The sequence below is a fragment of the Stenella coeruleoalba genome (assembly GCF_951394435.1).
Source record: "Stenella coeruleoalba genome assembly, chromosome: 7".
Taxonomy (NCBI): Eukaryota; Metazoa; Chordata; class Mammalia; order Artiodactyla; family Delphinidae; genus Stenella; species Stenella coeruleoalba.
Window position 1 is genome coordinate 43962787 of NC_137153.1, and position 23104 is coordinate 43985890.

The 23104-nt window shown below is 35.8% G+C and overlaps 1 protein-coding gene across 20 annotated transcripts in view; it reads left to right on the top strand.

The window, feature by feature from the left end:
- Window positions 1-23104, top strand: part of LOC307189655 (uncharacterized protein) — a 2229222-nt gene that overhangs the window by 260772 nt on the left and 1945346 nt on the right. The gene's annotated exons all lie outside the window — the stretch shown is intronic.

Below are 23104 nucleotides of genomic sequence, written 5' to 3' on the forward strand. Positions count from 1 at the left end.
CAGCACTGAGGGTCACTTGGGCGGTCTGCCAGTTGGTTCTGATGTGTGTCTGACGTTGAGGCCCATTTGGGAGCATCATTTGGAGAGTTGGCCTTCGGAAAAGAGTCTACATCTGCACCCCCTGTTGCAGGCATGCGAAATAAAGCAAACTTCCCTTCCCACCAACCTTGTCCTTCTATTGGCTTTAGAGCGGCTAGTAGCTGGACCTACTTTAGGTAGGTGTTTGTTGCCTAGTGTGAGGCTCTGGTCTAGCTATATCTGGCTCCTGGTGTTTTCCTCAGGTAGAGCTGCTGGCCAGAACAACGCATTAGGATGCCTGCAAGGAGCCGAGAGGGCCTGAGAGGGGTTGAGATGGGTTGTTGAAACCATTTGTTTTGGGTATCCTCCCTCTTTCTCCACTCTCACCTCTGCTGCCAATGAACACTGTTCCTTGGTGGAACGGAAAGATGCATGTGGACCATCTGACGAGCTCCAACACCAAGTAAGTCTGTTTGCCTGCACCCGGGGAACCTCTCTGTTGAGCTTGAAGTGCTATTTCAGCATTTTGCCAGTTGGTTCTGACATGTATCTGACGCTGAGACCCGTTTGCCAGCCCTGAGGGTCGTATTGTGTTTTTCCAGTTGGTTCTGATGTGTGTGTGATGCTGAGACCTGTTTGCGAGCCGGCAGGGTCCTTTGACCATCATTTTCTCAGTGGGCGGGTGGAGTCATCCTTCAGACAGGCGTCTACCTCCCACCCCCAGTTGTAGGCATCCGAAGTAAAACAAAGTTTCCTTTCCACCAAGTCTCTTTATTGGCTTTAGAGCAGCGAACAGTTGAACCTCCACTTTTGGTAAATAAGGGAGCCCAGAATGATTGTCGTTTAAGGATATTCTCAGACCCATGGGGTAGGGCAAAGGAAGGCAGAGTTATGTCAGAGAAGGTACTCAACTGCAGCGTTCATTCTTCGGCTTTCCAGGTGCATTGTCCACTGTTGTCAGGATCCCAGCAAGATTTGTCTCTCATAGGTAGCTTGTGATAACCAGATTGTCACATAGAGCAGAATGCCAATTCATTATTTCTCAGTGTAAACTAACAAACTCATCTAGATCAGAATGTTTCCGACAACCTTAAGAGCACAGTTCTCCCTCTATTAAGGTTCCAAAGACTAGATCAGCTGCTTGTTGGCAATGAATTAAAAACCTTGGTAACTAATGGCACCAGGTAATGATAATTGAATGTATCCACCTCCACTGTGAGGCTGGTCCTGGCTCAGGATCACTTTTGTCCCCTTGCTGGAAGAGTTTCTTTCCTTTAGGTCAGTACTTGATGGATATTATGGAATTCTACCTCCCTGATCTAATTTTCTCATGGCCTTTTACTAAATATATCCCTTCTGTTCATTTCTTCTTTCTTTAGTTACTTTTCCTTATGTTAAATGAATTTTAAAACATTATATTCAGCTAGAATTAAGTCTTTTTCCTGCGTTAAGCCTAGAAACTTTGTCTGGAAGTGACTTCTACTTGTAGGTGATCTCTCTAAAGAATGGATTTTAAGCATTTCTTTTTCTGTTCTGAGAGTACCTTGCCCTTAACCCTTTGCAAAAATTAACATACAGTCAGCCCTCCATATCCATGGGCTCCACATCCACAGATTCAGCCAACTTTGGATAGAAAATAATCGAAAAGAAATTCCAGAAAATTTCAAAAAGCAAAAATTGAATTTGCTGTGCTCCAGTATCCATTTACATAGCATTTACATTGATTAGGTATTATAAGTAATCTGTAGATGATTTAAAGTATACATATGGGGGGATTTGTGTTGGTTATGTTCAAACACTATACCATTTTATATAAGGGACTTGAATGTCTGTGGATTTTGGTTATCCGAAAGGGATCGTGGAACCAATTCCCCATGGATACTGAGGGATGCTTTTTAAATATTTTCATTAGGCTTTGCATTTTAAATACTATCTTTGCCTTGCTGCGTACACTTAGCAAAATGACTTCTATATGGTAGGTGCTCAAAATTTAATTTAAAATGTTTTTGTTAGATCTCTTAGTGAAAATAATGGACTGCTAAATGAAAACAAATTAGAAATAATAATAATCCAGAATACTGTCCTTTCCGAAAAAATAATTCTTGTTTCTAGGTTCCCATCTGGCTATTTTCTATCTGAATAGCTGTTTTACAAAATTAATAAGGATATGTACAATTTTGTACTCTTATTTCTGCTGTTTTCCATTCAATTATGTCTAAAGTATTTCCGAAGTGTCATAAATTTTTATAATTATCATTTTAATGGTTGTGTAACATTCCATGGAGTGGAAATGTCATAATTTGCATAACTATTCTTCATTTTAAACAGTAAAATTGTTACCAGCTTTTATTGTAAAGAATACTGCAACAAATATCTTCATATCCATAGATATTTATTTTTAGGTTATTACTTTGGGATATATATATGCAAAAGTATAAGTTTCTGTGCAATTGAAGTATGAAAGAATTAAGAAAGTTGCTGTAAATGAGCTGAGAATTGGTTTCTGTGTGTGAGGCCCTGTCATGTCTGCTGCAGAAAGGCAAAGAAGCTTGTAGATCCTTGAGGGATACTGCCTTAATTTAACAGCTTAAATCTGGTGAGGCCTCTGACCTGGCTGGTTCCCAGCTCTACAAAGATGACATTTGACCACCAAACTTTAGTCTTGCTTGCATGAAAAAACACAAAGACAAGAAATCTGTATAGACTCTTTCACTTCTATCTTTAAATTCTGACTAATTTTTTCACCATGTATGTGCTGGTTTGAATATAAATCAAGGTGAACACAACTTGAGGGAGGGAGGGTAAGACATCTTCTTTACCCGTCTTGAATGTGGAGCAGGCTGCATGCCTGGCCCAGCTCATGGTGCCATTTTATAATGACATTAGAATGACATTTTATCAGTGTTTGGAGACTGAATGCTTTATTCAATCTTAACTACTCTTCCCATAAGAGGGGAGAAGAGATCTGCAAAGAAAGCAGTACGCAGCAGATTTGTCTCGAAACCCCAAATCAGAGCTCTGGTAATCCTGGTGGGGCTTCCCTGACCTAAACTTCATAAGAAATCTTGGAGTTACTGCTCCATTCTGAGCAGACACAAAGTTGTATTTATTATTACTTAAGCTGGATGAGATTAAAAAATAGAGCAAGCGTCTGCCAGTGTGTCAGGCTTTTTTGTTTATTATCTTTCTTTCTGTTTGAAAAATAGAGGCATTAATTATACCACTCTTTGGAATTCAGATAGTATCTATATATCTATATCATCTATATCTACATCTACATGTGTGTCTATTTATATATGCAAAATATAATGAAGCATAATAGACTTTCTATTTTAATATCATCCTCTTTCCTTAATAAATTGTAGACCTTCTCCCATTACAATCAATAAAGTTGTTTTTCTTTTAAGAGTTTGAAAATATTCTACTGAGAACCATGCTGATATTTTTATTTTATTTCCCCAGGGTAGTCCCTCAAAAAACTTTTTCAGAAAGTGGAGTGAGTGCTATATTTTCTGAATCCTGATGTGTCTGAATATGCCTTTTCTTTTGGCCCATGGATATGGATAAATCTCTCTGGGTACAACACGTAGTCACAGTCCTTTTTATCCAGAACTCCATAACATTGCTCCATTGTTTTCTAGCATTAATTTTATAGATGAGATCATAAAGACTGGCTAATTTTCTTTACTTTGTAGGCAACCTATTTTGTTTTTCTTTATGCAAGCTTGTGGGATTTCTTCTGTTGTTGCAGTTCTGAATTTTCCCTAGGATATGTCTAAGTGTGCACTTTCTATTACTATTCATGATCTGTACTCAGAGGGAGCCCTTTCTGCCTAAAGCTCCAAGTTCAGGCCCATTTCCTTTTATTATTTTATTTATTATTGCTTCCCCTTTACATACCAGGTTTCTACTTTGCCTTCTCACTTGGGAAATACTTTTTTAGGAACATGGGAGGAATGGTTAGGGCTACTGTTAGTGTTGTTATGGAAAGAATTTCTGTGCTCTGTTCATAGTCTTTCTAAACTTGGATGTGTCCTATCCTCTGAGTTCCAGAGCTTTCAAACTCATAGAGAGTTGAAGACAACTTTAAAAATATCTCTATAATGAATACCAGGAATTTCTTAGAAGGATTTTTAATTGACTCTACTATTATTTGACTAGATATGAGCTAAAAGGAACTAGGCAGTAATTGTAACTGATAAATTTTCCCTCCCTTAGGAATCTTCATGAGCGTGGCATTTTAAGTGTAACAAGTTTAATAAATAAATCTGCCTTGTTGAAAAGTATTTATATTCTTATCACCCTCTAGTGATCAGATCATGTCAATCTTCTATGTTAATAGCAATAATATGTATGTCTATTTCAGATAAGCCAATTTAATATCTTAGAACATTATCTTCCTTGGACTACTTATTTTTTTGCCTTTGCTATTGAAAAGAACACATTTCTAAATAACCTACGTGGTACTAATACACAGATTGTTTCTACACACCTTAGATCAGTAATTCTCAACCCTGTTTGTTCATTAGACTCACTGGAACACTTTAAAAATGACCATTGCCTGTGCCATATCCCAGAACAATTAAACCCCTGGAGCTGGGGGCTGGGCTTCATTATTTTTCACAAGTGCTTCAGATTATTTTAATAGGTGTCTTAGTTAAGCATCACTGCTTTAGTAAAACATGAAACACATTGATTCTACATTTGTCTAATTATTTGGTCTTATGCATGGGATGTTATGGTGACCACACGCTGTAGACTGCACATGGGGGAAAGATCAGCAGTGCTTTGGGCTCTGGACCAAACCACTTCCAAAGGTTTGCAGCAGCCATGCAGAGCAATGGAAAGCCATGCAGTTCCATGCAGATCAATGGCCATGCACACGTGTCAGATGTACCTGAGTACTTTGATGCAAACCTGTCACTCAGGAAAAATAGCACATGGGAAATTGAATATTATATTTAGTGTTTATTCACATGTAAAGAAGACTTCATTCTAGGAAACACCTATGAAACATAATATGGGGTGTTACTTCCAAAAGATCCGTTGTAATTATAAACTCTCCTTTAAAATCTCACATCAGTTTGCTCATTCTGAGAATTTCTGCACTGAAAAAAATTCCAGTTTAAACTGAGAATGGTATATAGTATGGTTTTCTTTGAAAAATTCTTTGTCATATCATTAGGAATATATACATATATTTTCCTAGACATACCAGATATATAATTCCTAAATTCTTAGACACACCTAGGTATACATATATACCAGGCATGTAATTCCTAGACACATTAGTCTAGTTGAATATTTTATGTCTTTGAAAATTTTTACAAGCACTGTGATGCTTGAGACATACATATATATATATATATTATATGCTTATTATATGTAGCTGGAATTTGTTCACTAATACCATTGCTGCTGCTACTACTACTATTACTACTACTACTCTACTACCACTACTACTATTACTGCTAGTATTATTACTAACAGTAATAATAGCAAACAATTATATAGCATGTATTATTTGCCAGACATTATTCCAAGCACTTTCACACATATTAATTCTGTTAATGTTACTCCAGTGATCCTCTGTGGATGGTGTTACTATTATCCTCATTTTACAGATAAGGAAACAGAGGCATAGAGAGCTTTAATGATTTTGCAAGATTCAGTGCAGGAGTTAGAATTCAAACCTGTGCTCTCCCCTACTGTATGCTACATGTAAGTTATCATTAAGTATCTAACTGTACTCTAATTGGAAACATGAAACAAGATCTAAAGAGCTTGGAAAACAGAGCAGAAAAATGTGCCGGAATAAAGCATCTCAAGCAAAATAAATGAAAGAACGGCTGCCCTGGGATGTATGGGTTTGAGTTTTAAAGAACTAAATCAGATTGCAACTGAATTCAGTCTTAGGATCTAGGAAGCAGGACATTGAAACACTTCATTTATTGGACTGCAGAATGTAATAAAACAACTGGCTATTCAAGTGAACCAATTTTTAATTGCAAAGCAATATCTTTGGGCTTGTTAATTGGAATTATTTTATTAGCTTTTAAATTATGTATAATAGTTTTTTTTTTACTAGCGTGGAATAAATTCAGCCTGTGAACAAGAATTTCTTTTTTGCCAAAATAGTCCTTGTTTCTGTCATAGATTTCCCCATATCTTCTTTTTAATCTAGAAGCATCAAAGTGCCTACCATCTCTGTTATTAAGTTGATCTTGCTTTAAGTAGAATAATTATCTCTACAGCTTTTTTCTGTGTACATTTAAGTTATGACATATGACAATCATAAAAAGGATATATGATGAATTAATTGATTAATTAAGAAAAATGATAAACACCTGTGAACCCTCTACCACTTTTAAGGAAAAGAATATCGCCAATACAATTGTAACCCCTTCTGTGCTGTTCCTTATCCTCCTGCTTCCCTCCTCTGCTCAAGGGTAAACGCTATTCTGAATTTTATAAATATCATGTTCTTGATTTTACAAATTCATATATATAAAACTATATAGTTGTTATATATCATGTATTATATTATAAACATTATATTGTTAATTTTTGTTGAGTTATGGAATCCAGATAAATGGTATCATGATATCATACATGATATCACGATAAAAGGCAATTCTTCTGCATTTTGCCTTTCCAATATATGCCTTTCCATATATTGGAAATATATGCCTTTCCAATCTACCATGTATTTTTTTTAGATGTTTCAATGTTCATGTCTATAACACTAGTTTATTAATTTCACTCTTCTATGGTGTTCTATTATGTGAAAAAATATATATATATAAAGAATTTACTCATTTTCCTTTTCATGATGAATAAGCTTCTTTCTAGTTTTTCTCTATCACAGATGATCCTGTTATGATGTCTCTTGTACATATTTTTTGGTGTTCACATGAAAAATTTCTAGGGGTGGAAGTGATGGGCGATAGCATAAGCACATTGTGAAATTTTACACAATAACTCCCATTTGCTTAACAGAGTCATTGAAACAGGGAACATTCCTACAGTGACTAAGAATTCCCTTAATTCCACATCCTTACCAATACGTGGCATTGTCAGAATTTTAATCTTTGCCAGTCTATTAAAAAAAATCAAAGTTTACCTCACTTTGATTTTAATTTGCTTCCTCAGATATTAAAAGTGTGTTTATTGATCATTTGCGTTCCGTTTTTTGTGAAACATCTTTTCTTGTCTCTTGCGTCTTTTTCTGATGTCTTTATTCTTACTTTGTAGGAGTTCTTTATATATTGTAGAAATATATTTGTCTATTATAATGGTTTTAAATATTTTCTGTTTTGCCTTACTTTTCACTTCTTTATGCTGTTATTTGAAGAAAAGAAATTTAAAATTTTGTTGTAGTCAAATTTATCAATCTTTGTAGTTTATGATTTTATGCCACAATATTTTATGCCATAATATTGTTAATATTTGTAATTATAAAAAGTAATGCATGTTCGTACTGAAAATGTGGAAAGTGAACAAAAGCACAAAGAAAGAAGGAAAAAAGAGATGAGGAAGAAAAGAGTATAGAGTAAATACAGAAATTTTAGTTATAATAAGTATGGAACTTAGTATGTCTTCACACGTTAGTTGAGGTTTTAAGTCTTAAATTTCTCATGAAGGTCTTCAGAACACTTCCTTTTTTCTTTATGTCTTTTTCTTTTTGGAATTTTATTTATTTTTTTATACAGCAGGTCTTTTATTAGTCATCAATTTTATACATATCAGTGTATACATGTCAATCCCAATTGCCCAATTCATCACACCCACACCCACCCCCCCGCCACTTTCCCCTCTTGGTGTCCATACGTTTGTTTTCTACATCTGTGTCTCAATTTCTACCCTGCAAACTGGTTCATCTGTACCATTTTTCTAGGTTCCACATATATGCGTTAATATACGATATTTTTCTCTTTCTGACTTACTTCACTCTGTATGACAGTCTCTAGATCATCCACGTCTCTGCAAATGACCAATTTCGTTCCTTTTTATGGCTGAATAATATTCCATTGTATATATGTACCACATCTTTTTTATCATTTTCTCTGTCGATGGGCATTTACGTTGCTTCCATGACCTGGCTATTGTAAATAATGCTGCAGTGAACATTGGGGTGCATGTGTCTTTTTGAATTATGGCTTTCTCTGGGTATATGCCCTGTAGTGGGATTGCTGGATCATATGGTAATTCTATTTTTAGTTTTTTAAGGAAACTCCATACCGTTCTCCATAGTGGCTGTATCAATTTACATTCCCACCAACAGTGCAAGAGGGTTCTCTTTTCTCCACACCCTCTCCAGCATTTGCTGTTTGTAGATTTTCTGATGATGCACATTCTAACTGGTGTGAGGTGATACCTCATTGTAGTTTTGATTTGCATTTCTCTAATAATTACTGATATTGAGCAGGTTTTGATGTGCTTCCTGGCCATCTGTATGTCTTCTTTGGAGAAATGTCTATTTAGGTCTTCTGCCCATTAATGGACTGGGTTGTTTGTTTTTTTTTAATATTGAGCTGTATGAGTTGTTTATATATTTTGGAGATAAATCCTTTGTCCGTTGCTTCATTTGCCAATATTTTCTCCCATTCTGAGGGTTGTCTTTTCCTCTTGTTTATGATTTCCTTTGCTGTGCAAAAGCTTTTAAGTTTCATTAGGTCCCATTTGTTTATTTTTGTTTTTATTTCCATTACTCTAGGAGGTGGGTCAAAAAAGATCTTGCTGTGATTTATGTCAAAGAGTGTTCTTCCTATGTTTTCCTCTGAGAGTTTTATAGTGCCCCGTCTTACATTTAGGTCTCTAATCCATTTTGAGTTTATTTTTGTGTGTGGTGTTAGGGATTGTTCTAATTTCATTCTCTTATATGTAGTGGTCCAGTTTTCCCAGCACCACTTATTGAAGAGACTGTCTTTTCTCCATTGTATATTCTTGCCTCCTTTGTCATAGATTAGGTGACCATAGATGCATGGGTTTATCTCTGGGCTTTCTATCTTGTTCCATTGATCTATATTTCTGTTTTTGTGCCAATACCATGTTGTCTTGATTACTGTAGCTTTGCAGTATAGTCTGAAGTTAGGGAGTTTGATTCCTCCAGGTCCATTTCTTTCCCTCAAGATTGCTTTGGCTTTTCAGGGTCTTTTGTGTTTCTATACAAATTTTAAAATTTTTTGTTCTAGTTCTGTAAAAAATGCCATTGGTAATTTGATAGGGATTGCATTGAATCTGCAGTTTGCTTTGGGTAGTATAGTCATTTTCACAATGTTGATTCTTCCAATCCATGAACATGGTATCTCTCTCCATCTGTTGGTATCATCTTTAATTTCTTTCATTAGTGTCTTACAGTTTTCTGCATACAGATCTTTTGTCTCCCTAGGTAGATTTATTCCTAGGTATTTTTTTCTTTTTGTTGCAGTGGTAATTGAGAGTGTTTCCTTAATTTCTCTGTCAGGTTTTTCATCATTGGTGTATAGGAATGCAAGAGATTTCTGTGCATTAATTTTGTATCCTGCTACTTTACCAAGTTCATTGGTTAGGTCTAGTAGTTTTCTGGTGGCATCTTTAGGATTCTCTATGTATAGTATCATGTCATCTACAAACAGTGACAGTTTTACTTCTTCTTTTCCAATTTGTATTCCTTTTATTTTTCTTCTTTGATTGCCATGGCTTGGATTTCCAAAACTATGTTGAATTACAGTGGCAAGAAGGGACATCCTTGTCTTGTTCCTGATCTTAGAGGAGATGCTTTCAGTTTTTCACGATTGAGAATGATGTTTGCTGTGGGTTTGTCGTATATGGCCTTTATTATGTTGAGGTAGGTGTCCTCTATGCCCACTTTCTGGAGAATTTTTATCATAAATGGGTTGAATTTTGTCAAAAGCTTTTTCTGTATCTATTGAGATGATCATATGGTTTTTATTCTTCGGTTTGTTAATATGGTTTATCACATTGATTGGTTTATGTATATTGAAGAATCCTTGCATCCCTGGGATAAATCCCACTTGATCATGGTGTATGATCCTTTTAATGTGTTGTTGGATTCTGTTTGCTAGTATTTTGTTGAGGATTTTTGCATCTATATTCATCAGTGTTATTGGTCTGTAATATTCTTTTTTTGTAGTATCTTTGTCTGGTTTTGCTATCACAGTGATGGTGGTCTCATAGAATGAGTTTGGGAGTGTTCCTTCCTCTGCAATTTTGTGGAAGAGTTTGAGAAAGATGGGTGTTAGCTCTTCTTTAAGTGTTTGATAGAATTCCCCTGTGAAGCCATCTGGTCCTGGACTTTTGTTTGTTGGAAGATTTTTAATCACAATTTCAATTTCATTACTTTGATTGGTCTGTTCATATATTCTGTTTCTTCCTGGTTTAGTCTTGGAAGATTATGCCTTTCTGAGAATTTGTCCATTTCTTCCAGGTTGTCCATTTTATTGGCATAGAGTTGCTTGTAGTAGTCTCTTAGGATGCTTTGTATTTTTGCAGTGTCTGTTGTAACTTCTCCTTTTTCATTTCTGATTTTATTGATTTGAGTCCTCTTCCTCTTTTTCTTAATGAGTCTGGCTAATGGTTCATCAATTTTGTTGATGTTCTCAAAGAACCAGCTTTTGGTTTTATTGATCTTTGCTATTGTTTCCTTTGTTTCTGTTTCATTTATTTCTGCTCTGATCTTTATGATTTCTTTCCTTCTGCTAACTTTGAGTTTTGTTTGTTCTTCTTTCTCTAGTTCCTTTAGGTGTAAAGTTAGATTGTTTATGTGAGATTTTTCTTGTTTCTTGAGGTAGGCTTGTATAGCTATAAACTTCCCTCTTAGAACTGCTTTTGCTGCATCCCATAGGTTTTGGATCGTCATGTTTTTATTGTCATTTTTCTCTAGATATTTTTTGATTTCCTCTTTGATTTCTTCAGTGATACGTTGGTTATTTAGAAATGTATTGTTTCGCCTTCATGTGTTTGTGTTTTTTACGTTTTTTTCCCTGTAATTGATTTCTCATTTCATAGCCTTGTGGTCAGAAAAGATGCTTGATATGATTTCAATTTTCCTAAATTTACTGAGGCTTCATTTGTGACCCAAGATGTGATCTATCCTGGAGAATGTTCCGTGTACACTTGAGAAGAAGGTGTAATCTGTTTTTGGATGGAATGTCCTATAAATATCAATTAAATCTATCTGGTCTGTTGTGTCATTTAAAGCTTCTGTTTCCTTATTTATTTTCATTTTGGATGATCTGTCCATTGGTGTAAGTGAGGTGTTAAAGTCCCCCAGTATTATTGTGTTACTGTCGATTTCCTCTTTTATAGCTGTTAGCAGTTGTCTTATGTATTGAGGTGCTCCTCTGTTGGGTGCATATATATTTATAATTGTTATATCTTCTTCTTGGATTGATCCCTTGGTCATTATGTAGTGTCTTTCCTTGTCTCTTGTAACATTCTTTATTTTAAAGTCTATTTTATCTGATACGAGTATCGCCTGCAGCTTTCTTTTGATTTCCATTTGCGTGGAATATCTTTTCCATCCCTTCACTTTCAGTCTGTATGTGTCCATAGGTCTGAAGTGGGTCTCTTGTAGACCGCATATTGATGGGTCTTATTTTTGTCTCCATTCAGCAAGCCTGTGTCTTTTGGTTGGAGCGTTTAATCCATTTATGTTTAAGGTAATTATTGATATTTATGTTATATGGCTATGACCATTTTCTTAACCGTTCTGGGTTTCTTTTTGTAGGTCCTTTTCTTCTCTTTTGTTTCCCACTTAGAGAAGTTCTTTTAGCATTTGTTGTAGGGCTGGTTTGATGGTGCTGAATTCTCTTAGCTTTTCCTTTTCTGTAAAGCTTTTGATTTCTCCATCGAATCTGCATGAGATCCTTGCTGGGTAGAGTAATCTTGTTTGTACGTTCTTCCCTTTCATCACTTTAAGTATATCATGACACTCCCTTCTGGCTTGTAAAGTTTCTGCTGAGAACTCAGCCGTTAACCTTATCGGAGTTCCCTTGTATCTTATTTGTTGTTTTTCCTTTGCTGCTTTCAATAATTTTTGTCTTTAATTTTTGCCAGTTTGATTACTATGTGTCTCAGCGTGTTTCTCTTTGGGTTTATCCTGTATGGGACTCTCTGTGCTTCCTGGACTTGGGTGGCTATTTCCTTTCCCATGTTAGGGATGTTTTCGACTATAATCTTTTCACATATTTTCTCAGGTCCTTTCTCTCTTCTCCTTGTGGGACCCCTATAAGGCGAATGTTGTTGTGTTTAATGTTGTCCCAGAGGTCTCTTAGGCTGTTTTCATTTCTTTTCATTCTTTTCTCTTTATTCTGTTCTGCAGCAGTGAATTCCATCATTCTGTCTTCCTGGTCACTTATCTTTTTTTCTGCCTCAGTTATTCTGCTATTGATTCCTTCTAGTGTATTTTTCATTTCAGTTATTGTATTGTTCATCTCTGTTTGTTGTTTAATTCTTCTAGGTCTTTGTTAAACACTTCTTGAGTTTTCTGGATCTTTGCCTCCATTTTTTTTCCGAGTTCCTGGATCATCTTCACTACCATTATTCTGAATTCTTTTTCTGGAAGGTTGCCTATGTCCACTTCATTTAGTTGTTTTTCTGGGGTTTTATCTTGTTTCTTCATCTGGTACATAGTCCTCTGCCTTTTCATCTTGTGTATCTTTCTGTGAATGTGGTTTTTGTTCCACTGGCTGTAGGATTGTAGTTCTTCTTGCTTCTGCTGTCTGCCCTCTCCAGAACACTTGTATACTGAACAATTAAGATTTTTGTAAATTATTGATTTGAACTCTACCTTTTCTAAGGCTCTTTAGCTCTTGTCCATCAAATTTAAATCATATTTTCCTATTTGTTTGCCTTAATTCTATGGTGGTTTATGATATCAGGATATTTAAACTTAAGAATTAAGAATTCAGATCTATAAATCACTTTTGTTGTGATTGGTTTTTCTAATTTAGGAAGTCCTGTGATGTCTCAGGATTAGTTAAATATTGTCTATCCTTTATTGTACACTTGCTACACTATACTATACACACACAGTTTTTTAAAAAAAATTTATTGAAGTATAGTTGATTTACAATGTGTTAATTTCTGCTGCACAACAAAGTGACTCAGTTATATATATTCATTTTCATATTCTTTTCTGTCATGGTTTATCACAGGATATTGAATATAATTCCCTGTGCTATACAGTGGGAACTTGTTGTTTATACATTTTATACATATATGCATCTGCTAATCCCAGACTTCTAGTCCTTCTCTACCCCGCCAACCCGTGACAATGACAAGTTTGTTTTTTGTGAGTCTGTTTCTGTTTCGTCGATATGTTCATTTGTGTTCTATTTTAGGGTCTGTATATAAGTGATATCATATGGTATTTGTCCTTCTCTTTCTGACTTTGCTTAGTATCATAGTCTCTAGGTCCATCCATGTCGCTGTAAATAGCATTATTTCATTCTTTTTTTATGGCTAAGTAATACTCCATTGTGTGTGTGTGTGTATATATATATATATATATATATACACACACACACATATATATATCACATATTTACTCATTCATCTGTTGATGGACATTTGGGTTGTTTCCATGTCTTTGCTATTGTAAATAGTGCTGCTGTGAACATAGGAGTGCATGTACCTTTCTGAATTATAGTTTCCTCTGGGTATATGCTCAGGACTGGGATTGCTGGGCCACATGGCAACTCTATTTTTAGTGTTTTGAGGAAACTTAATACTGTTTTCCATAATGGCTACACCAATTTACATTCCTACCAACAGTGTAAGAGGGTTCCCTTTTCTCTACACCCTCACACACTCTTTTAATGTGATTAAAAATTTAGTGCATTCTGCTATTTAACTTGAAATTTGACCTCCCAACACTTATTGAATAATCTGTAATATCTCCCGAGATGATTATTTTTTATATAATCAAGTTCCTGTATGTACTGTGATCTGCTTTAGGGCTACCTAACTCATGCAGGTGTCTGACATTTTTGATTCTTGACCAAGGACTACACTCTAGTATTTTAATAGTTGAATTTCATAAATGTTTCATATATTTAGTTTCATAAGCTTGTGATCCTTAAAATTAAACATAGTCTTCATATATTTAAGGTCCTTAAAATTTGAAACAGAAATGTCTAGAGGACTAAAAGATACTTGTATCATTGACTTCATGTAGAAATTATATATTACTCGATTTCTGCTCCTAATGATGGTTGCTCAAAACTTGTTCCTTGCCAGAACTGCTAGAGGTGTCAACGTTTGAAGGAGTCCTTCAGAAATGGGTTGAAGTGCTCTGAATGCTCTTAGATAAAGTAAAAAAGGAAAAAAAATTTAAAAAAGGAAAAAGATGTTTCTGGAAAAAAATATCATGGGTATAGAATAGAATGAGAATAGAATGCAAATATCTCCTGGGATAATTGATGCCTGGCATACCTTCCACTGTTTCTCAAAAACCCTTTTCTTCTACCAATTTTGACTCTTTCCCACTTTTATCTTTACCTTCAACAGTATAAATTGCCTTCCATCATAAGAAAAATGTCCTGTGTTCAGGACTGTGTTTAGAGTTCTCCAGAGAAACAGATCCAGTGATAGAGATAGAGAGAGATGCTTAGTATAAGGAACTGGCTAATGGAATTATAGAAAAGTCCCAAGATCTGCACTTGGCAGGCTGGAGACTCACAAGAGCTGATGGTGTCATTCTAGTCCAAAAGCCAGCAGTCTCAAGATCCAAGAAGAGCAAATGTTTCAGTTCAGGTCCAAAGTCAGGAAAAGGCCAGTGCTCCAGCTAAGCAGTCAGGCAGAGGGAATCCCTCTTATTTGTGGAAGGAGGTGGTCAGCCCTTTTATTTGGGCCTTCAATGATTGGATGAGGGCCACTGACATTAGGGAGGGCAATCGAGTTTACTCAGTCTGTTGATTCAGATGTTAATCTCATCCAAAAACACCCTCACAGACACACCCAGAATAATGTTTGAATGAATATCTGAGCATCCCATGGCCCAGTAAAGTTGACACATAAGCTCTTGTGATGGTTAATTTTATCATTTCCCCATTTTGTACCTGCTACAGGAAGGTTACATAAAATCTTATCGATGGCCAACTTTCTTAGTTTATTCTGATATTTCAAATTATTATTCCAGCTGGAAATTGAAAGTGAAAGTATATTGATATTTCAAAACCTTTAAATTAGTTTGCTACAGGGAGTTATTACATCAGAACCATTGTCTATCCCTGAATTCTTGGATATTCTGAAGTGAAAGGAAATATAAACTACAGCACTACAGATCAGCTAGAAGCAATAGGACTGTCAAACCCTTTGAAAAGATATATTGGGGAACCAGAAGTGTCAAAGAAGAAACGTGAAAACCATGTTTCTGCTAGAGCAGTTGACATTTTGAAACCTATATTTCTCCTTGGAGAAGCCCCCACAGCTTCTATAGTTAATATTGTTCTGAGGGGGGAATCTCAGAACAATATTAATTGAAGGGGGGGTGTGAAGAAATGAAGTATTAAAACCTTTGTCATACTCAATCCCAAGTGAGTGATGCCCAGAAATAGAGCTTATATCCATGACTGATGAACAGATACTTTGAAAGCCTATTACATTTTACATGCCTATGTAATAAATTGTGTATGTTTTCCCCAGAGAAATTTAATTGAAATACTTGAAATCAAAGTATTTTGGAGAAATGCAAACATCAGAATGTTAAAATGCATCTCAGATAGATCAATCTCATAAAAAGGAAAGCCAGACTCAAAATCACTTAATTTAATTCAACCATTCAACATTTATTTCCTACATGAATAACACTATTTTATGTACCTAAAACATATCTATGGGATGAAAGAGGAAAAGAGAGAAAGAGTAAGCATGTGTAAGTAAGGTGTATAAGCCTACAAAAATATATTAAATTGGTGGCAAAAAATTGTTACAGTGGTTGTTTTGTTGCAGAACAGGAATAGAGAGTCAGAGAGGTCACCTACTCTTTACTTAAAATAATGTTTCATGGTGTGTATGTATTTATCATTTACTATGTGTGAGGCACTGTGCTGGATAGCATGAAAGTCAATGGTAGACAAGATAGTCATGTTTTATGACATCATGGGGCTGAGATAGTAACCAATTGCATTAAGCCATGAGGTGGTTTTATTGCATGCTGTGATCCTAAATGAATGCTATCTATCTTTCATTTTTATGATGGTATCAATATTAAAAACATTTAGATTTTCTTGGAACAATTTAGACATAAAAATGTAAAAAATCAGCATTAGTGAGAAATACCTAGTTTCTAAGAAATATTTTAGGAATAATTTTCAGTATGATTCATGATATGGTAAATACTCGTCTACATTAGTGATACACAAGTTCCATGATTCTCCATTTATCTTTTGTCTGATGCATTTTGGATGAGACAGTACATTTTCAAACCCCCTTTTTTTTTGTTTTATTGGTACGCGGGCCTCTCACTGTTGTGGCCTCTCCCGTTGCGGAGCACAGGCTCTGGACGCACAGGCTCAGTGGCCATGGCTCACGGGCCTAGCCGCTCTCTGGCATGTGGGATCTTCCCAGACTGGGGCACGAACCCGTGTCCCCTGCATCAGCAGGTGGACTCTCAACCACTGAACCACCAGGGAAGCCCTCAAACCCTTTTACTGGAACATTTCATGCTGTTTTCCTTCTAAGTTGTTTAATTCACTCCACTCAGTCATTAACTTACTCATTCAGTACAGTTTGATTGATTGGTACATGTATGGTTCCTTAATAGGAGCTGCATAAAAGAGGAATCAAACATTAATTAGATGTAAACCCAATCTTATGAACCTTATTGACCAGTCATGTAGTGAAAAGAGAACACGTACTCAACCCTTAATTTTCATAATTATAACTTAAGTGTCATAAAAGATGAATGGGTAGAGTTCTATTTCTGTTCATGCAACTACAGAGAAGGGGCATTTGACATAATACCTGAATAGTATTTACTCTTTTGGAAAGTGGGGAAGAAGGGGGAGAGACCTCTATGTACAGAGAACAATGAAAACCAAACAAAGGGTGCTAGGTGAAGCAGCCTTCAGTTTTGTCATGCATGCAGTCTTTAATGGCATATATTAGAGAAAAGACTGGTGAAACTGGGGGCAGATTTGAAGGCCTTAATAATATCTCAAGATGTTTTTTGTTTGTTTTCAATGGGAAGCTGTTGAAGATTTTTGAACAGCAGCATCTTTAGCGTGAATGACTAAAGAGGTATTGCTGCAATTACCTGAAATACTGGGTACAAGAGATGTACCCATTTGGGAAGCTGTGTGTGTGTTAAGGGTTAGGTTCTGGTGAGTCTTTCTTGGAATGTTCTATTAAGGAAGGGGAGATGCAAGACCAGAATTCACAAGTGAGGCAAGAGCTGTGGCAGTAAGTATTAGAGTCACTATCATTAACATAGATGTTAGTGCTCAAATCATGAAACTAGATAAGACTTCCTAAGAACAAAGTGAGTTAAGGTAGGGAAGAAAAAAGTACCTAGTATATAACTCTGAAGTGGGTGGAGAATAAAATAATGATCTACAATTAAAAGCTGGGAGGAGGAAAACCCCAGGAAACAGAGCAGCAGTTGCAGTGATAGAAAGAGAAACAGAAAAGTAGAGAAGTATCATCCTATAGAAGGTAAGACAAGAAAAAAGTGATGAAAAAAGAGATGATGCTGTCAAATGCATCAAAGAGATCAAGGTAAAAAAGCACTAAGGAAATATTTATATATGAACTTGCAGAGGTGAACATTTTTACTAATGAATGACACACAAACTCAAGTTGCAGATGTTAAAATACGTTACTCTTAAAGGGTGACAATCCATACTCCACTCATAGAAAGAATAGTGGCTGTTTGAGTGGAGGATAGGCAGTCTACCTGAAAAGAATTCAGAGTAATGATAATAAAGATGATCCAAAATCTTGGAAATAGAATGGAGAAAATACAAGAAACGTTTAACAAGGACCAAGAAGAACTAAAAAGCAAACAAACAATGATGAACAACACAATAAATTAAATTAAAAATTCTCTAAAAACAATCAATAGCAGAAGGCAGAAGAAAGGATAAGTGACCTGGAAGATAAAATAGTGGAAATAACTACCACAGATCAGAATAAAGAAAAAAGAATGAAAAGAATTGAGGAAAGTCTCAGAGACCTCTGGGACAACATAAGATGCACCAACATTCGAAGTATAGGGGTCCCAGAAGAAGAAGAGAAAAAGAAAGGGACTGAGTAAATATTTGAAGAGATTATAGTTTAAAACTTCCCTAATATGGGAAAGGAAATAATCAAGTTCAGGAAGCACAGAGAGTTCCATACAGGATAAATCCAAGGAGAAACACGCCAAGACACATATTAATCAAACTATCAAAAATTAAATGCAAAGAAAAAATATTAAAAGCAGCAAGGCAAAAGCAACAAATAACATACAAGGGAATCCCTGTAAAGTTAACAGCTGATTTTTCAGCAGACACTCTGCAAGCCAGAAGGGAGTGGCAGGACATAATTAAAGTGATGAAAGAGAAAAACCTACAACCAAGATTACTCAGCAAGGATCTCATTCAGATTTGATGGAGAAATTAAAATTTTTACAGACAAGCAAAAGCTAAGATAATTCAGCACCACCAAACCAGCTCTACAGCAAATGCTAAAGGAACTTATCTAGGCAGGAAACAGAAGAGAAGGAAAAGACCTATAATAACGAACCCGAAGCAATTAAGAAAATGGTAATAGGAACATATATATCGATAATTATCTGAAATGTAAATGGATTAAATGCTCCCACCAAAAGACATAGACTGGCCGATTGAATACAAAAACAATACTTGTATATATGCTGTCTAAAAGAGACCCACTTCAGACCTTGGGACACATACAGACTGAAAGTGAGGGGATGGAAAAAGATGTTCCATGCAAATGGAAATCAAAAGAAAGCTGGAGTAGCAATTCTCATATCAGATAAAATAGACTTTAAAATAAAGACTATTACAAGAGACAAAGAAGGACACTACATAATGATCAAGGGATCAATCCAAGAAGAAGATATAAGAATTGTAAATATTTATGCACTCAACATAGGAGCACCTCAATACATAAGGCAAATACTAACAGCCATAAAAGGGGAAATCGACAGTAACACAGTCAGAGTAGGGGACATTAACACCCCACTTTCACCAATGGACACATCATCCAAAATGAAAGTAAGGAAACACAAGGTTTAAGTGACACATTAAACAAGATGGACTTAATTGATATTTATAGGACATTCCATCCAAAACTAACAGAATACAGTTTCTTAAGTGCTCATGGAACATTCTTCAGGATAGATCATATCTTGGGTCACAAATCAAGCCTTGGTAAATATAAGAAAACTGAAATCATATCAGATATCTTTTCTGATCGCAATGCTATGAGACTAGATATCAATTACAGGAAAAAAATTGTAAAAAATACAGACACATGGAAGCTAAACAATATACTACTAAATAACCAAGAGATCACTGAAGAAATCAAAGAGGAAATAAAAAAATACCTAGAAACAAATAACAATGAAAACGACGACCCAAAACCTATGGGATGCAGCAAAAGCAGTTCTAAGAGGGAAGTTTATAGCCGTCCAATCTTACCTCAAGAAACAAGAAAAATCTCAAATAACGTAAGCTTACACCTAAAGCAATTAGAGAAAAAAAGAAGAAAAAAATGCTAAAGTTAGCAGAAGGAAAGATATCATAAAGATCAGATCAGAAATAAATGAAAATGAAATGAAGGAAACAGTAGCATGGATCAATAAAACTAAAAGCTGGTTCTTTGAGAAGATAAAAAAAAAAAGGTAAACCATTAGCCAGACTCATCAAGAAAAAAAGGGAGAAGACTCAAATCAACAGAATTAGAAATGAAAAAGAAGTAACAGTTGACACTGCAGAAAATACTAAGGATCATGAGAGATTACTACAAGCAACTATATGCCAATAAAACGGACAACCTGGAAGAAATGGACAAATTCTTAGAAATGCACAACCTTCCAAGACTGAACCAGGAAGAAATAGAAAATATGAACAGATCAATCACAAGCACTGCAATTGAAACTGTGATTAGAAGTCTTCGAACAAACGAAAGCCCAGGACCAGATAGCTTCAGAGGCGAATTCTATCAAACATTTAGAGAGGAGTTAACACCTATCCTTCTCAAATTCTTCCAAAATATAGCAGAGAGAGGAGCGCTCCCAAACTCATTCTTCTAGGCCACCATCACCCTGACACCAAAACCAGACAGAGATGTCACAGAAAAAGACACCTACAGGCCAATATCACTGATGAACGTAGATGCAAAAATCCTCAGCAAAATACTAGCAAACAGAATCCAACAGCACATTAAAAGGGTTATACACTATGATCAAGTGAGATTTATCCCAGGGATGCAAGGATTCTTCAAGATACACAAATCAATCAATGTGATACACCGTACTAACAAATTGAATGATAAAAACCATATGATAACAGATGCAGAAAAAGCTTGCAACAAAATTCAACACCCATTTATGATAAAACCTCTCCAGAAAGTAGGCATAGAAGGAACTTACCTCAACGTAATAAAGGCCATATATGACTAACCCACAGCCAACATCATTCTCAATGCTGAAAAACTGAAACCATTTCCACTAAGATCAGGAAAAAGCCAAGGATGCCCACTATCACCACTGTTATTCAACATAGTTTTGGAAGTTTTAGCCACAGCAATCAGAGAAGAAAAAGAAATAAGAATCCAAATTGGAAAAGAAGTAAAACTGTCACTGTTTGCAGATGACATGATACTATACATAAAGAATCCTAACGATGCTACCAGAAAACTACTAGAGCTAATCAACGAATTTGCTAAACAGGATACAGAATTAACACACAGAAATCTCTTGCATTCCTGTACACTAATGATGAAAAATCTGAAAGAGAAATTAAGGAAACACTCCCATTTACCACTGCAACAAAAAGAATAAAATGCCTAGGAATAAACCTACCTAAGGAGACAAAAGACCTGTATGCAGGAAACTGTAAGACACTGATGAAAGAAATTAAAGATGATACCAACAGATGGAGAGATATACCATGTTCTTGGATTGGAAGAATGAACATTATGAAAATGACTATACTACCCAACTCAATCTACAGATTCAGTGCAATCCATATCAAACTACCAATGGCGTTTTTCACAGAACTAGAAGAAAAATTTCACAATTTGTATGGAAACACAAAAGACCCCCGAATAGCCAAAGCAATCTTGAGAATGAAAAACGGAGCTGGAGGAATCAGGCTCCCTGACTTCAGACTATACTACAAAGCTATAGTAATCAAGACAAGATGGTCCTGGCACAAAAAGAGAAATATAGATCAATGGAATAGGATAGAAAGCCCAGAGATATACCGACATACATTTGGTCACCTTATGTTTGATAAAGGAGGCAAGAATATACAGTGGAGAAAAGACAGCCTCTTCAATAAGTGGTGCTGGGAAAACTGGACAGCTACATGTAAAAGAATGAAATTAGAACACACTCTAACAACATACACAAAAAAGATCTCAATGTATTAAAGACTTAAGTGTAAGGCCAGACACTATAAAACTCCTAGGGCAAAACATAGGCAGAACACTCTATGACATAAATCACAGCAAGATCCTTTTTGACCCACCTCCTAGAGAAATGGAAATAAAAACAAAAATAAACAAATGGGACGTAATGGAACTTAAAAGCTTTTACACAGCAAAGGAAACTCTAAACAAGATGAAAAGACAACCCCCAGAATGGGAGAAAATATTTGCAAATGAAGCAGCTGACAAAGGATTAATCTCCAAAATATAAAAGCAGCTCTTGCAGCTCAATATCAGTAAAACAAACAACCCAATCCAAAAGTGGGCAGAAGATCTAAATAGACATTTCTCCAAAGAAGACATACAGATTGCTAACAAACACATGAAAGAATGGTCAACATCACTAATTATTAGAGAAATGCAAATCAAAACTACAATGAGGTATCACCTCACACCAGTCAGAATGGCCATCATCGAAAAATCTACAAACAATAAATGCTGGAGAGGGTGTGTAGAAAAGGGGACCCTCTTGCACTGTTGGTGGGAATGTAAATTGATACAGCCACTATGGAGAACAGTATGGAGGGTCCTTAAAAAACTAACAGTAAAACTACCATATGACCCAGCAATCCCACTACTGGGCACATACTCTGAGAAAACCATAATGGACAAAGAGTCATGTACCACAGTGTTCATTGCAGCTCTATTTACAATAGCCAGGACATGGAAGCAACCTAAGCGTTCATTGACAGATGAATGGGTAAAGAAGATGTGGCCCATATATACACTGGAATATTACTCAGCCATAGAAAGAAATGAAACTGAGTTAGTTATTTGTAGTGAGGTGGGTAAACCTAGAATCTGTCATACAGAGTGAAGTAAGTCAGAAAGAGAAAAACAAATATCGTATGCTAACACATATATATGGAATCTGAAAAAAAAAGGTTCTGAAGAACCTAAAGGCAGGACAGGAATAAAGATGCAGATGTAGAGAATGGAGTTGAGGACGTGGGGAGGTGGAATGGTAAGCTGGGACGAAGTGAGAGAGCGGCATGGACATATATACACTACGAAACGTAAAGTAGATAGCTAGTGGGAATCAGCCGCATAGCACAGGGCGAACAGCTTGGTGCTTTGTGACCACCTAGAGGGATGGGATAGGGAGGGTGGGAGGGAGACACAAGTGGGGCTAGATATGGGGATATATGTATACGTATAGTTGATTCACTTTGTTATGCAGCAGAAGCTAACACACCAGTGTAAATCAGTTATACTCCAATAAAGATGTTAAAAAAAAGAAAAAAAATACTGTGAAGTTTTTTCATTTTTTTCTAGTCCCTAATTATGTTCTTTTTATTTGAAAGCTTAATTATTTTTCCTTCCGTTAGCCTTGTACATTTTTGAAGTGGAATTCTGCCCTTCTGAATTTTCGAAGCTTGAGATTGAAGATAAAAGGGCTATATCCTCTCACTTGAGTTAG